Source organism: Cyprinodon tularosa, unplaced genomic scaffold (genome assembly GCF_016077235.1).
Source record: "Cyprinodon tularosa strain WSP-4 unplaced genomic scaffold, ASM1607723v1 ctg160, whole genome shotgun sequence".
Taxonomy (NCBI): Eukaryota; Metazoa; Chordata; class Actinopteri; order Cyprinodontiformes; family Cyprinodontidae; genus Cyprinodon; species Cyprinodon tularosa.
Window position 1 is genome coordinate 510,705 of NW_024038438.1, and position 17,405 is coordinate 528,109.

The following is a 17,405-nucleotide window of genomic DNA, read 5'->3' on the forward strand; positions in this document are numbered from 1 at the left end:
TGTTTGGGCATTTGTAACTACAAGCCAACAGTTTATGCTCCTGTTCAGAAAGAGGGGGGCACCTTTACTGATAATGAATCTGTATAGTCTTGGGATCCTGAGGCTTGCCCACCTGAGGGTGCCGAAGATCCTCTTCTGTTTTTATGTTTTCTGTTAAGGACTGGGATTACTGTTGGGATCTGGAGAGTTACCATCTGTCTCCAGCAGAGAGCGCTGTGGGTCTCCTGGGCTGGAGCTTCCAGCACACCTGAAGCTCATCAGCCCATCAGGAGACCTTCCTACATAAGCAGCAGTCAGACCTTCCTTCGATGTCGGAGTGTTGACCAAGTTTGGTTAGCAAACCTAAGCCTCTGCACATCTAGTGAATCACAGTAGACTGTAGAGAGGAACTGGATTCTAACCTGTCTCTATCTTCTCTACTCACAGAAAGCCTGACTGAAGTCAGAAGCTCTGGAGGAGCTTTACCTGGAAACCTGCCTGCCTGCCCAAGGAAGCCAAACCTGAAGGTCTTAGCCTGGATTCCTCCTTCAGCTCTCAGGGGAGAGCTAGGAAGTTGAACCTGAAGATCTCAGTCTGGATTCCTCCCTCAGCTCTCAGGGAAGAGCTAGGAACCAAACCCACGTCTGAGGCTGACTAGCCAGAAGCTAGACGCTGCTGCTGCTGACCTCTCTGTTACTTCCTCAATCTCTGGACCCACTCGGTTCCCCATCTCAAGGATCTGTCAGAACCTCTTCAAGGTACATTCGAAAATTACCCACTCATCAATCTATCTAACTACCTGGCTAATCAACTTCCCATCTCTCCAGATATCAGTGATCCCAGACCCGGACCTGTAACAGAACCAGTCCATGTTTCTCTGTGCATCTACCTTTAATAAACATTGTTAACTTTTCCTCTGTCTCCAGTCTGGTGTTCTGCATATGGGTTTAGCTCATTAAACCGATCATGACATATAGTGCATTTGATTAGCAGCACCAAAGCAAAGCTCTTTAATCCCTTTAGAAGCAATAATTGTATACTTTATTTTTCAAGTGCAAGTTAAAAAGTTTGGTATTTAACAGCTATTAGCAAAGGGATTTTTTTGTGTGTTTTCTATACCTGAGATTTAATTGAAAGAGCTTTAGAGGCTGAACACTAAAACTCGATTTTCAGCATTTACTTTTATAGATTTCTAAACCTTTGAAAGAAGAAGAGGCTGGTCAGTTAAAACAATATCAATTTAAATGTAAATTCCTTTATTGTCCCACAATGGGGAAATTCACTCTCTGCATTTTGACCCATCCTCTTGGGGAGTAGTAGGCTGCCATTGTGTGGAGACCGGGGAGCAGTGTGGGGTTAAGGGTCTTGCTCAGGAACCCAGAGTGAAGGCTGTGGGGACTGAACCAGATACTTACAACCTTTTTCAGAACACAAGCACGTTGCTCTAACCCACTATGCCAACACTCACCTTTGGGAGGTTAGAGAAGCCATACTGGCTTTTTCTTTTCTCTCTTGGAATTAACCAAAGGGTTCATGTTTTTGAGAAATAAACAGCCAGTGCCAGATACAGTGATGAACACAGAGAACTCAGACTATTTCTAAAATTCCAAACTAGAAGAGTTGCCAGCAGTGTGTCAATCCTGGTTCAGTTAGAATAAGAAACGTTTTACCAAAGTGGTTTTGTGCATGACCCGACAGCTGCTCTGCATACCTTCCAGCGCTGTCATCCTTCATGTTTAAATGCTCTGCAACCACAAGCACACTTTAGAGAGTGAAGAAAGACATCAGCGTCCTCCGTCAGGGAACAAACAAAAGTCATTTTTTAGGAGAGGAATTCCTTGTCTGCCATCCGTAAGAGGAAATTACATCCCTTTGCCAAGAGGCATGAAATCCCTGTTAGCCCTGGGATGATAGAGTGTTACTAAAAAGATTAGTGCTGGGTTTTTTTCTTTGCGATGTTGACCTTGTTGTTTTACTAAACATAAGCGTAATACCACCATACGTAAAGAGCCATGAGCTAAATTTTCCCCTCTGGGAACACCTGAACTTTGTATTACGGTAATATTTTCCAGTTTTGAACTTCCAGAGTAGTGGAAAAAGGGGCGTGTCACTTAAAGGTAGAGGAGCTGTTTTAAAGAGTTTCTTTCCTCAAACAGCTTCACAATCAAAGCTGTGATGCTGACTGTGCTGTAGTTTTAGTTGGCTGATTTTTGCAGAGTTATGCGAGTTTTATGCAGAGCTTTGACACGGATAAAAACTGAAACCAGTCATTTATTTGGTGCAGATTTTATCCCAGCTTTGCTTAGACTTGATCTCTGCAAATTATCCTCAATTGTATGCTATAAAGTTAGTAAATAACGCAATAAAAATATAAGAAGAGATATATCTTCTAGGACTACCTTATGATTTTAGGGTATTTCTCTTCAGACAGCAGGGACCAGAAAGCCTCCATTGGCTCTGCAGATGCCCTGTCCTTCATCTGAACATCATTTTGTACAGTCAGAGTTACATTCTCCAGTGCAGGAGAAAAGATGGCACAATTTTTTATGCAATATCAACCTCATCAAAATCTGGGCCAAATGGAAAACTTGTGTCACAAGCAGCATAGTGACGCAAAAAGTCTTCAGGGACTTGTTTCCAAAAAAATTGCATTGCTTAAAATAAATGGGAGTTAGTATCTTGTAAGCTCTGGCCTTTAACCTGATATTATCCATTTCTTCCCATGTTGTTATTCTTTTTTGGCATTATATATAACAGTTTTTTTATAAGCAATTTCTTTGTAAATAGTTAAAACTGGTCAATTTTTAATTAAGTTTGTAGCTGTTTTTAATCTTGTGTTTCTCCTCTTGTTGCTCCACTCTGCTAAAAAAAAAAAAAAAAAAAATGTTCGGGCTTTGTTTTCCATGAAGTCACTCCTTTACATTTCAATCTACATGCCATAGTGTTGCATTTGTGTAAATCTTTTAAAGTGTTGATTTATAAGTTTAAATTGATTTGGAGTCTTTTGGTTCCTGTGGCGGACCACTAGGGGACTCCACTCTCACTCATGGAGAAGATGTTCTTTTGAAATATGTTTTGTCCTGTGGTGCATGTATATGTTTGCTCTACAGTTTCCCGAAAGTTAGAGCGGAGTAACGGTGTTCGAACCTGTCTCCTTTGTGTAGTCCTTTCAACTCCTCCACAATGCAAAATATACAGTATTCAAGCAAAAGTGAATAACTTTACGTTTATGTCCAATTATCGCCTATTTTTAGTCATCAATGGCGTACAAAATATTCATTCTTTGTTTACCTTTATAATTATTTTATATATATATTGCATGAATAAATAAGTAGTAGTTTTTATTCATAAATTATTTACATTTTGGCTCAAAGGTCTTTGCTGACTATGTTACAAGTAGAGGTTGGCCGATATTAAGTCCAATTTTTATCAGACGTTTCTTTAACCGCTTTTAACATAACATGTTTCATTCATTCTCTTTGTGTCAACATATCAGAGTGAAGTTAACTTAATCATACCCCTCCATGACATCAATTTGAATAAAGCATTAGATGAATTACCTTTTAGCTAGTTAGCGTTGGACATGCAAAGCAGACATTTGGGAAAATGGAAGGTAAAAGGTGCTCCACAGGAGAGAGGTTCTACCTAATCTGGGAAAAGTGCTAGATTATTGCACAAATGGCAACTGTGATAGCCTGCTTCTCTTCTTAATAAACCGAAACAAACAGAATCCACATTTTCCATCCAGTTACACTTAGAAATTGGTTATTCCGTCAGGTAAGACTTAATAAAATTCCTTTAAAGAGGCCGTTCTAAAGGGAAAATCAGCGCAACGTGCTTCTTCATCCTCAGCAGGTAAGGTAACATTCGAGATAACTGCTGAACATAATTTATGTTCAGATTTTTTTTACCTAAAAAAGCTTCTCAAGATCAGATATCACCCTATAAACAACAAAAGTAGGCAAAACTCAAAAGTTTGAGGCAATAGACTGCTGCAAAATCTTGAGTTAAGGTCCTGGTGAAGCTCTAAATGCTTTGGTGACTTAGAAAATATAATAAATAAACTACACATCTCAAACATCTTAGTTAAGAATCATATTTTTTTCTTTTATTTAAAGCTTATCGTTCCTTCAGGAAATTTGTCATCTGCACTTAAGTCCAGAAATGTGTGTTTCATGGCCAGTAACAGTTTGTGTTTTAAACCTTTGAAGTTGTTCCATGAAGCTAATGCTCTGCTCTTTGATCTGAAGGCCACAGTGATAATTCCTGACTACTGATACTGTTGTGGTGATTTTATGCCTCATTCATCATTAAATAAGGGGTTGCAGTAGCCTAGAAAAGATAAAATCATGAATATCCCTTTTAAATATATCATCAGCAAGAAAAGTGTTCATTTTCCAAATGAACTAGAGTAGATCTTTCAAGATCTGTCAGATGTACCTTTATTTTCAAGAAAAAAATACATTTTCTAATTAATACCATTCTAATGAGCCCAAAGGACCAACAGTGCAGATGCATCCAGTCAATGGGTCAACCTTTCCCAAAACAATCAGTGACATTAGTTTTATTGTCTTAGTTCTGATTCATTCCTGTCAGCACTTTTCAAAGATTTGCCACACACTGGGTTACATGTAAAATTTGATGGCAAATTGATGCAGATGTTACCTGCATAGCAATAGAAAAAAATATATACTGTATATTTTTCTAAAGGACTTTAATGGAAGCAAAAAGAGATACAAATAAAATGGGGCCTTGAGGTGCTCTATATTTAACTGTGACTTTTATGCAATCTGATGAGTTTCAGTAAAAAACTTTTTAAACAAGCTACCATTGCTTTATGCAAGAATAAATGAATAAGAAAATTGAAGTGGCTAACTGAACCTCTAAATATACGCTGACACAGGCAGTTATCTAAACAATGACAGTTTTATTTACTGTTTGAAAAAAAAAAATACCTGCATGGATTCACATTCTGTGATATTTACTCCTGACTAATTCACCACAGGAACATGATCTGATGGAAATGAGTAGAACACAACCAAAACCGCCCGCAAATGTTTGCAAACAGAATCCTGGGAGATTTTACATTAAACAGTGAACCACATGCACACATTGCATGGATCAAGATAAATGTACCACAAAGCATTTTATTCTGTAGGTTCTCTCCAAGACAACATTGTTTAATCACACAAAACCCTCTGATCTAAATAAATATAACCTTCATTACATTATGAAAATTCAGGCTCTATATGTACATTAGACTCTTCTCAACTGGAGTTCTGCTGGACAAATGCAAACCTAAACCAACACATATTTTATATTTTCTCCAAAAAAGTAAAATATCTTAAATAGTCAACATAGCTGTAATTACCTAATCCTGTAAAAGGTTGTACACAACCATGTTGCTATATACTATATAGAAAATATTTTATTTTTTTTATGCCACCAGCTATTATCCATAGTTTTGGTTATTATAACCTACAAATATTATGTGAAAATATCAAGTGTTTACCTCCAAATACCATAAAAGCCAGTAAAATCTGCTCTTAATTACTACAAAAATATCACACTTTACTGTAAAGTTGTCGGTTGGGGTTATTTTTTTCCTTCAACTATTAATATAACATCTGAAAGCTTTGTTATTCTGATCACAGTCTTTTACTTGTTTCTTTGTCACCATGATGCTGTTTCTTACCTGCTGTTCTCATATGAGTAAATGCAGACGGGTGAGAGGTAGCTCTGGAAATATAAAATATTTGTGTCATTGCTGTATTGTTTTAAGGCAGTAAAATCATGTTTTGTTGTTTTTTTTTTGATGAATTTCCTTTACTTTCCATTATTTCTTTATTTTTCCTTTACATTTTTCAATTTCCTTTGATTTCCATCACCTCTTCCTGCCCTTAGGGACACATTTAGGAGCAATAATGTAAAAAAAATTAACAGACTAAAAACTGTTTTAGAAGTTGTCCCCCTTAATAAAGAAATATAATCGACATACTGATCATTTTTTATTTTTTTTATTTGTTTATTTCTTGTATTTATTTATCTTATTATTATTTAAATGTATTATTTGTCCTCAACATCACAGTTGTTTCTGTGGTTTATATATATTTTTTTGTTATTATAATTATCTCTGTATTAGGGCTGAAACAATTAATTAGTTTAATTGTGATTAAACGATTATTAAAATAATCCTCAACTAATTTAGTAATCAATTATTCGTTAAATGGAAAAGAGAGATTTTAAAACTACCTTTAGCTGACAGAGAGACCCACTTACAGTAGAGCAGTAATTAAACCAAAATAGTTTTTTGCTCAATGACAATAAAAGGAATTTTGATTCGGACTCTTTACCACTGTGTAGTCTTCTTTCTTTTTTTATATTCTTGTTTTTCTAGCTTGTATGATTTTATGTGTGACAAGGACACAACACATTTCATGCACCTGGAGATGTTTCTATCATTTTCCTCCTATTTTTAATTACATGTTCACCTTTAAACATTCAGCTGTTCATATACCTATGCATTCCTGCTTTTCACCTCTTTTTTTCTTGAGGTCACCTTATCTTGAGGATTATAGTTCTCAGAGATTTGAGTCCATCGGGTGTAAAAGGAAATCCCTCTGCAGAGCGGGTGTGTTGATTTCATTGTTCCCTGTGGAAACTATTCAATAAATGAGCATTTGTTCCTCTCGAGGTCAGCGGAAGCGCTCCACGGCACTCCAGTCATCTTGATGATCTCCAGGGAATGTTGACCTGGAGGGTCAGTGGCTGTTTGGTCTTTCATTAAACATTTACCTGGATAATCAAGATGCTGGGAGGCCAGAGGGAAGGTCAGATGTTTTAGTTGGGTGTTACAGTCTTTACAGTATTGATGGGAACACAAAGACAGGACAAAACACAAAAGCTAAAATCAAACTTGGTTCTTTGTATGAAAAAGAAAATACCATAATTCTGTCGTTTAAAAAAAATTTAATATCACATCTCAGAGGGAGCATTACAAATTTCCCAAATCTTAATTAGTTAAAAAAAGAAAAAAACACCAAAAATTACGATGCATCATAAACTGCTCCATGGAGAGACAGTAAAACAAAACCTATCCGCATAAAACGGAGTAGAGATAAGTCAACCAGCAAAAAGTTCTGGTTACTAAATTTATCAGCTACTGATAATAATTCAGTTTAAGAGCAAACATGTCATCTCACAGAGACAATTCAACCAGATCACTGGATCATTGACTCAACAGCAATCCCTCACACTGAGCATGCATGAAGTTGACAGGAAGAACTCCTTCAGTGTAAGCGGCAGAAGAACACTGATCTATAAACACTTTCTATTTTAGAAAAGATAATGGTAATCCATAGGTTGGCATAGGAAGTTTGATTTAAGGTGCACACCAAACAAAATATTTAGCTCCACGTTCAGAAAACTGTATAATATAATAGTTGTTATGCTAGGTGACCAAGCCAACTACTGCAAGTTTAAAAAGCTGAAAAGGTGTACTTCTTCATTATGTTCTTTAAGACGCTGGGATGCCAGGGCACTGATTGCATGAAAGGTTTATTAAGAATAGAATAAATATTTTTGTCATTGTGGTCTTCTTATTAAGAGCAGCCATGCTGGGTTTTGAGCTTGAGGTGTTTGAGAAAGTGCAGATTTTGCCACTTGAAATATAATTTCAATGAAACCTTTGAAAATATAAGATCTGGGAAAAAATTGAAGAAAATGAAAATTATATCAAATCCAATATGACGAACAGATTTGAATGAATACAAATAAAAATAAAAACAAACTCAGAGAAACAAGAAAAGCTTGACACAAATATTTTTCAGTGTTTGATTTATGGTTTGTATTTTTTCACATCTTAACTAAACTGCTTTTTGTTTTTTACCATTTACAAAACATAAAATTGGATTTGTTTCTCCTGCAGATTATAGTTTTTTCATTAAGTCCTGCTTTTTAGACATACTTTAGTACTCAGTAACGTAATTTACAAAGATCTGTGGACAAAAGCTAGAATCGATCATGGGTCAGAGATCAGACATAATCAGAATGGACTTAAGCAAACAGAGATAACCACAGCAGAACAGTCCTATCTTAACTTGAAATACTGACGGTAGGTGAAGTCATAAGTTTTATCTGAAGTTATCCTCAGTAGTGCTGTCCTGCAGTAGGCCTATATCTAATACGTGTCATGATGTCAGGTGTAACTTCACGTGTGATTGTAAAAGGCAAATGATTTGTGCCTTATATTAAACTCCCACTCCTTGTTCCAGTCGATAATCATACGGGTGAATGCATGAATTTTCATATAAAATGAGATGCAAAACGTGTTTCTTATCACAGCACTCTGTTTAAAACAGCAGTCACAGGAGCTTCCTGAGCTTCCAGGAATGGTTTGGAACAGAAAAGTGTATCATTTGGAAGTTGGGGATTAAAGGTTGCTTCTTGAAACAGTCGGGAGTTTACTTATGATGTCAGGCTGTAGTCATTTTTTAAACATCTATCTATGGCTAGGTACAGCTGCAGTATGTAAAGCAGCACAAGATTTAAAAAACAAAACATTTAAAGATCATAGTAAGTTTTCTCCCCGTCTTTCATCTGCTTACAAGCTAAATACATAGAAGAACAAATCCTTAGTTTTTAGTTTTTGGGAGTTTTTTGCACATTTTGAAGTATCCCATTAAATTTGAATTAAATTTCACAGAAAAGCTTTAACGCTCACTTTATGTGTTGTTTTTTATTTTCACTTTTTTTAAGCGTAAATGGGCTAAAGAGAATATGGAGAAGCATTTTCAAATACACTCTGACATATCAAATATTTACTTCACAAGACTGATCGGATATTTTGAATCAGAATCACATTTCTTTCTTGATACCTCCTGATGACATGTACCATTACCAGTGTTTGGCAAGTTACTTTGAAAAAGTAATTAGTTATAGTTACTAGTTACTTCTCCCAAAAAAGTAACTGAGTTACTAACTGAGTTACTCCACAATAAAAGTAAGTAGGTACTAGTAAAAGTAACCATTGCGTTACTTTTGCGTTTCTTGCCCCCGTAACCCTCACCATCCGGCCCCCAGCTTCTCGTGTGTTTCAAAAGCCAGCTGAATAGAGTGAACGACAAAGACAAGTACCTGCAGAGAGATTTGCATTTATTGCAACTCAACGTAAATGACATCAGGGGGGAATGATGGGCCTATAAACCCTTTCAGATAGTTTTCTCCCTGCTTAACATGGGAGGAACAGTATCTGATGGGATTCTAAACCCCATCAGATACTGTTCCCCCTGCTTAACGTGGGGGGATCGGTATCGGATGCTGTGTAAATATCATCAGGCTGCATTACTTCCACTCATGGGTGTGAATTTTTTTAACAGGGCGTTCAGATTTGGTGAGTCTATCTATCTATCTATCTATCTATCTATCTATCTATCTATCTATCTATCTATCTATCTATCTATCTATCTATCTATCTATCTATCTATCTATCTATCTATCTATCTATCTATCTATCTATCTATAGTATCCATCCATCCATCCCTCCAGATTTCTCCCTTTCTCCATATAGGCTAACATTTGATCGTTCCCGCTCTCTGTAGTTTCCCTGTGGCGCAAGCACAGGGCGCCTGTTACGCGCCTTTAGGGAGCATGCGCGTTTCCTGTCGCTTGCACGATGAATCGTGCCGCCTGCGCTGTGGGGAGATGCAGGGGAAACCATATCTGATGGGGAAACGCAGCTCAACGTAACACTGGTATTTCCATCTCGAAAACGCTGTTTTGCTGCTGGAGTCCTCTTCATCCTCCCCTCTCTCATGACAAGGCGCACACGAGTCCTATTATGATAAAAAGGTTCATTGTGCGACCTGAGTAATGTGCAGTAACGGGGTGTCGGCACTGGTATCTGTGTTATATATACAGTCAAAGTAAGTAGTTAGATTGCTCGTTACTAAAAAAAGGTAACGCGTTAGTAATGCCGTTACTCCCATCACTGTCCATCACTAATACTATCTAACATGAAAATGTAAGTTCAACATACTGTGATCCAACACTAGGCTTTGCATGGCCTTGTTAATTTTCCCCAATGGATGGAAATATGTCCGGCTCGCATTTTCTTCTTTTTTATATTAGGTTATCCAAAACTGGCAAAGAGATTTGCATGGAAACATAGCTAATCAATTGAACTACTCACTGCAGGGGCTAGTCATTAGCTTTGGCTGTCACAGTGCAGCAAGCCATTGGCCCATCAAAAGACAGCATTAAAAAAAAATCAAGCACAAATACAAATACTGCTATCCAACATTCATACATTCACAGAGAAAACATGAAAAGTTTTCGCAGAAAGACTTGTCTTGATTCTAACCCAGGACAGTTTTGCACTGACACAGTAGTATTAAATGCAATATGAAGCCAATAGAGGAAAATGCCGACTAAGATAAGAAGTTGAGTGGAATCTAATGGGTTCCAAAAACTAAAAAAAAGGCTTGCTTTGTCATATTACTTTTGCCTCTTTGAAATAAATAAAGTCAATATAGTTTGTCTCTCAAAAATTGTCTCTTTCTATAACAAGTCTCTCTAATGATTTCTCCCAATGTTCTGTCATGTATCATCTAAAGTCATTCCCCATTATGCAAGTCAAGAACATAGATATTTGATGGAAAGGGAAAAATAAAACTTTTTTTCTTCAAGGTATTATGTTGCCACACAAATAAATAAATACACAAATAAAAGTCAGACATTGCTTTTTAACCATGCTTAAATAGAAGAATAAAAAAAAAAATAGTGTATTAAGCAGGCCTGGGCAAAAATCATGGTACCCTTACCTCAGTATTTTGTTTCCTCACCTCTTTGTGGCAATCGGTGCTTTCAAATGATTCCTGTCAATGGGACTTCTGCTCCTCTCAGCAAACATTTTGGTTCCCTCATCATGAGAAAACTGCTCCAGTTGTCTCAGGTTTGAAAGGTAGATTTTTCAGAAGACATGTTTCAGCTCTTTCTAAAGATGCTGAATACGATTTAGGCTAGCGCTCGTAGAAGGCCACTTCAGAATAATCTAATCCTTTCTAATGTAGTCTCATATTTTCCTCTTAGGCAGTCTTAATTGATTCCAGCTGTTTTTTTGGCTCATTATCCAATGTCTCATCTGTCTAAAGGACATTGTTGAAGGAGCTTTGCCACTTATTACGATGTAGTCTGAATAATTCCAGTCTGGCTTTTGTATGATTTGTTTTTAACAATGGTGTACTCCTATTATTTTACCTATTATTACTTTAGTCAGACTTAAGTTATTTCTGTGACCATTCTGGTATTTTCTTTTATGAAACAAGGGGTAACAATAATTATGTCTATGTATGTAACCCTCTTAGGATTACATGATGTTCTGGTGCTGGATAGCAGCCCAGCAGATTTGCTTTCAGAAGTTTTGGTTTTTGGTACAATGTGATCAGGGGAGACTGACCCTTTAAAAGTTTTTCAGTTTCCCCACACTGCACATTGGTCCCTATTTGACCACCACTATGGAACCACTAGATATCAAGACAATAACAAACCAGGAAACCCAAAACAAGTTTAATAAAATAAGGATCAAAACTAAGCAGCAAAAATATTAAATAAATAGGTTTTACAACATCAAGTCACTTAAATATTTTCAACAACAATATAGGGCAGATTACAAACATTCTTGTTTTACTAAACTAAGCTATTTAATTAATTAGGTTTTATTTACATGATTGATACTTGAATTTGATGTTTGTGATTAAAAAAAAAAACTATTTTGAGAAAATAGATGTGATTTTAAGCTCTTGGCCCTTAAAAAGAATGAATTTAATGATGAAAACACGATAATGTTGGTTTATTAGATATCTCACAATTTGGTGCTTTAAATTAGTACAATACTCTCAAATTCAAAAGGACAAGGCAAATGTCGATAAAGGCCAATCTGATAGCAAAGTAGGAAAAAAAAGTTCCTTACTTGAAGCATGAAGAATTTGGGTTTAGTGAGAGAAAGAAAATAGAGAAGAGTTTGATAATCATGTGGCTCCATTAAGAGCAAGTCAAATGCTTCCATTAGTATGTCAACAAAAGGAAGATGGGGATCATTATTTGAATCAGAATTTTGGAAATATTCTAGACAGCTCTTTAGTCATCCTTTACACAGAAGTGATTTTTATTAGTTTCTTAGTTAGGTTAGCTAGTTAAAACACTTGTTTAGGACACAGACTATAAAATGCTCTGTATAGCTACTGTAAACTTGCAGTAATATCCAGTGTGAGAACATGTCATGCTGCTGGTTGCATATAAATCTTTTTATCATGCCAGTGGTAATGAAAGAGCAGCATAAGCTAAGACAAATAACTATCTCTGCTAAGCTTTGAATCAACAGTGTCTTCCCATCCTGCCCCACCCAAAGCCAGTTATAATGTGTCCTTCTGTGAGAGCGTGTCTGTCCTAAACGCCCACTGTGTTTATATCCCAGAGGATTGTGGTGCAGTATTGTTGGCCATTCTGATAGCCTCAAACTGCTCAGCATCTGCTGTCCATGTTGTGTTTCTGCCCTGCGTTGCTCTACACTATGGCCTACTTTATTCCTTTGTCTCTCTTTGACATTTCCATGCCCCGGTGTCTAAACAAAGACAGTGGTATGAGTTTGTGTGCTGTGCAACAACAAGCAGGATGTCAAACATGCTGCATCAACAAATGAGATGCAAAGTGCAGGCTGGCTGGTGGGTTAGCCTGAAGGGACGATTAACCTGAATGATTCTGGACAATCTGTGAATGTCATAGTTTAAAGGTAATCAGGAGACAGGTGTTTGTTTTTTACTCTATAATGGTTGATTTATTTTATTTTTATTTTATTTTTTGCTCAATATTCTAACAAATGAAAAATAAATAGATATAAATTCACAAATTGGAGTTTTATTTTGTAACATTTGTGACTCTTTGGGCAATTTCATGAATTTCTTTTTGCTACATATGAATATATACATCAGGTGTATATATCATAATACTAAAGATGTATAAATTTAAGATTTGTATTTGGTCCTTGTCAACTCATACATGCATGTGACATCAGATGTTCTATTCCAAAGACCACCAGTTTAGAAGTCACAACTTCTAGACTTCTAAACAATAAAAAAACCCAAAACAAATTACTGAAAAACTATGTGGGGTGGGAGTACATTCATGACTCCTAACTGTTTTTAGGATTCACAATTTACCGATTGTGGGACAATAAAGTGATTTTCTAATTCTACACTATTCTATTCAATACACCCTTTTATAAAGTAGCTGGGAGAAAAAATAATTTCACCTCTTACTTTTATTTCCTACCAAAATACAAACCATTTCATACTAATGTCCTTATTGGTTTATTATTATCAGCAGCAGATAAATGAAAAGATAGACATGAGAATATTTCAAATCAATCCAGTATATTTACTGTATATAGCATCAATTTACAACACACATCATTTCAAGGCATTTTACAGAAACAATTTAGCCAGATCATACAGTCAGATTGGTTCAAAGTTCTCTATCTAGGAAAAACCAGTTGTTTGCATCGACTCTTTGACTTGATAGCAATCCCTCACACAAAACATGCTTTTAGCGACAGTGGAGAGGAAACTCATTTTTAACAGGAATAAACATCCTGCAGAACCAGGCTTAATGTGAGCGGGAATCTGCCCAGTCCGACAGGGGTTCAACAAGACAGAAGCAGACATAGAGAAAGAAGCAAAGATACAAAAGGTAACTGTCAACCAGTTCCACAGGTGGCCCCATTCAGGAAACACCCAGCCAGGCAGACAAGCTCCGAGCAAGCTCCCATGTCAGAGGATGAAAGAGAGCAGATACAGATACAGGAAAAGGCTAGATGAAGCTTCTATGATAAGAAAATGCAGAAAGAGCATAAAGTTAGAGCTTGAACTAACATATAATGGGAGAATAGAGTTAGAATGAAGCAGAATTGTGAAAAGGGGTCCCTATTTCGTTAAGCAATCTCAGCCTATAGCAGCATAACTGTAGTGATAGTTCAGAATAATCTGAGCCACTCCAACTGTAAGCTTTATCAAAAAGGAAAGTTTTAAACCTAGTCTTAAAAGTAGACACAGTGTCTGTCTCACGGGCTAAAACTGGTAGTTGGTTCCATAGGAGAGGAGCCTGATAACTAAACTAAATCTGCTTCCCATTCTACTTTTAGAAATTCTAGGAACCACAAGTAAACTTGCAGATTAAGGCAAAGTGCTCTGTAAGGAACACAAGGAACAATCATATATTTGATATAAAATGGAGCTTGGTTATTTGAGGCTTTATCTGTGAGTGATTAGAGTGATATATTTAGTGATACATAGAACTAAGTGGGAGAAGATGAATGATATTTAATCTATTACCATTTTGTTGGACTGTGGTTCTGATCACTAAACAGACAAAATGATTTGAATATGAGAGATTATGACCCTATATTAAATAGCCTAAGCACCTTTCTATTAATAGAAGATGTGTATCAGTCACGTGACCTCATTTTCTTTCTTTTCTTGATTAAGAGTCCATTTGTCAGCTATTGTCATTTGGAACATCGTTAACTTGGAATCTGACTTTATGATTTGATTTGAACTGATCTTTTATTTTAAAGTTACTTGAGAAGACGTATTGTGCACTGGCACTATATGAATTGCATTGTCTTTACCACATATCCAAAGCCTGTTATTATTTTATGGCCACGACTTTTCACTTTCATTGTCCAAAACATGTTGGTGCAATCTCAGCCCTGCTTTCTTGAAAAACATTCAATCTCCATCTGAAATATCAGCTATAGAAAATGTCTTCCCTTCCAGACGACTGTAAGACAGACCTTATTCAAACTTGGTTAATGGAAGCATAATAGAGCAATAAATCCTTTCAAAAAGAGAATGAAAAGGGGATTGTTTGGTTAATCTTATCAGTAAGAATGTTCCTTTGAACCAAACATAATGAACAAAACTTTAGAGATATTTGTCTCCAGTGTTTGAAGTTTTATGACCAAATATTTCTATGGAAACTCGCAATTCAACTCCCCAGGCTGTCAGCATCAGAGGTTTCCTTTATGATTGGTGTCGGTCCAACCTTCTCATGGTAGATGCAGGAAAAACAAAGGAGCTGGTAGTAGAGTTTTGAAGGTGCAGACCTAATTCACTGACACTTGAGAGAACATCTTGGAGTTGGATGTAAAGAGAATGGACTTTTTAAGTTTCTGGCTATTACCTTAAAAAAACTGGATGTAAGAACGTTGATGGCATTTAGAGGAAGGGTCAGAGAAGACTCTACCCACTAATTTATACTCAGAAACCAGGTTGTCTGCATGCGTGTCACAGTGAAAGCAAATGTGCCCTTGCCCCAGCAGACACTCTGCTGCACCTCTCCAAAATTGTAGGTGACTACCAAACAGTTATAGTAATGTTAAAGATGATAAATACAGAATTCAGGCTCAGAAATGGAGCCTAGGTGGAATTTCAACTGAAGAAACTGATTGCTCTCCTATATCCATCTGCAACACAGTCAATCAGCTTTGATCCACACCTCCACGAAAGCCAATCAACATCCAAAGTTCATCTTAAAAAGCCTCTGATCTGCAACTTGTCTGTGCAGAGGCGGTGGTTGCGCTGTGTGACTTCATTCAGATGACAATGTTTCAACCCACCTTCACGCACTCCTCCACCATCGTAGATAAAGCTTCATCAGAGTGTCATTCCTCCCGGACTCTTACTGCATTTCCTATCTCGTCTCAACTGGTCCGACAGAAGATGGCCATGTTGAGCCTGGTTCTGCCAGAGGTTTCTTACCAACTGGGAGTTTTTCCTCTCCACTGTCGCTTCATGCTTGCTCATCATGGACATGTTCTCTCAACCTGTGTTATCCAAACTGGACTTCCATCTTAAGGTCCCTGAGTGAAGCTCTAGTTTCAGCTCATGCAATCCACTGGATCTCCCCATAAAGTTTAGCATACCGTCTCGCTAACCAGCAGTCTACAGACTGACTAACTTCGTCTATCTCCACAACAGCCCTGGGAAACAACCCTACTTTGCTCCTGTTCATGCATATCTATCAAAATTAAGTTCTATGTTTCCTGCTGAGGTCTGAGCGCCAAAGACAAAGTAATTGTATCAATACATTTCTCCTAATTCTCTTTTCTCTTCGTGTGAGTTTTTCAGATTGAACTAGTTTTCGTGTTTTGCTGCGATGAATTACAAGTAGGTTGTCTCTGCAGTCATCATGGAGTCCTCTAAATATTTAGATATAAATGACAACTACTCATCACACTTAATGTAAATATTATGCAGAACCATACAATTTTAATTTAGTGGGCTTAGATGTATACATTGGAGTTTAGATTTATAAGCAAGGGCAGCGTCAAAATTAGTTTTTTCTTAAATAATATATTTGGAAATTAAAGATGTCTCACTGGTCATTTGCCCATGGGTACCATGTGATTAGTGTAGATTTATTGTTCAATAACCCATAGAAATGTTCTGGCTCTACAAATGATGAAAGGGCATTCGGTCTACAAGACATATTGTTACTATCAGACTGATTAGTTCGAATTTGGCCTTTCGTAAACAGAACAGTCAAAGTCTGTATTTTTCTGTAGACTACGGACATCGCCACAGAAAAATTCAGTGAAAACCTCAAACAGAATATAAAAAAAAAATAACTGCAACACTATGAATTTTAGAAGTTGCTACAGATTGGACAGCGACCTGGTAACACATATTTTGGGGTTTCTAATGTTGGATTTAATCTAAAGGGGTTGATATGGCCTTGTTTTTACCAGGAACTCGATAACTTCTTTATCTGCTGGTACAAATCTCAGAGGAAGACTTTTATTTTGCAACAGTGTAGGGTCAACAGTGGTCAGCAAAGGCACTCAACTACACAAGTTGTGCACCCCTTAAAGTGAAGTTACACAGTGCTACTTTAATCTTTAATATCCAAGATAAAGTGAAGTGACTGATGGGATTGCCAAGATATGTAATAGATAATAATATATTATGAGCTCAAAAACCAATTATAAACATCTCGTTTTCAATGCAGAATGTGGTAGTGTGAGTAGGCTTAAACATGTTAGATCTGCTAATAATAGCTAAAATAGAAGTGGGCCCCTAATTCTTCGAAGGGCTGTAGACTATGAGGTTCTATTTGTGCAAAAAACGTGTTCAACTGTGTTGTGTCCATGTGTCTAATGCAATGTGAGCTCTAATCCCAGTTACTGTATTTGACTTTTAAAACAACATTATAAAGTTAACGTATACTTTTAAAAGATTTACTCTGGGTTTAGCTTTGAATACATTGTATATTTTGACAAAACTGAAGGCCTGTTTTTTGCTTTTTTCATTGCACAGTTGAACAGTAGCTGCTGTTCTCACTGTGAGCTTGTTGTGTCTGCTCTGCTCCCCGGC

General features: G+C 36.8%; 1 long non-coding RNA gene across 1 annotated transcript; it reads left to right on the forward strand.

Annotated features, from left to right (window-relative positions):
- Positions 1-274: 274 nt before the first annotated feature.
- Positions 275-865, forward strand: LOC119780431. Its single transcript, XR_005280391.1, has 3 exons — positions 275-332; positions 427-737; positions 807-865. It is a non-coding gene; the product is annotated as an uncharacterized LOC119780431 (long non-coding RNA).
- The last annotated feature ends 16,540 nt before the right edge of the window (positions 866-17,405 follow it).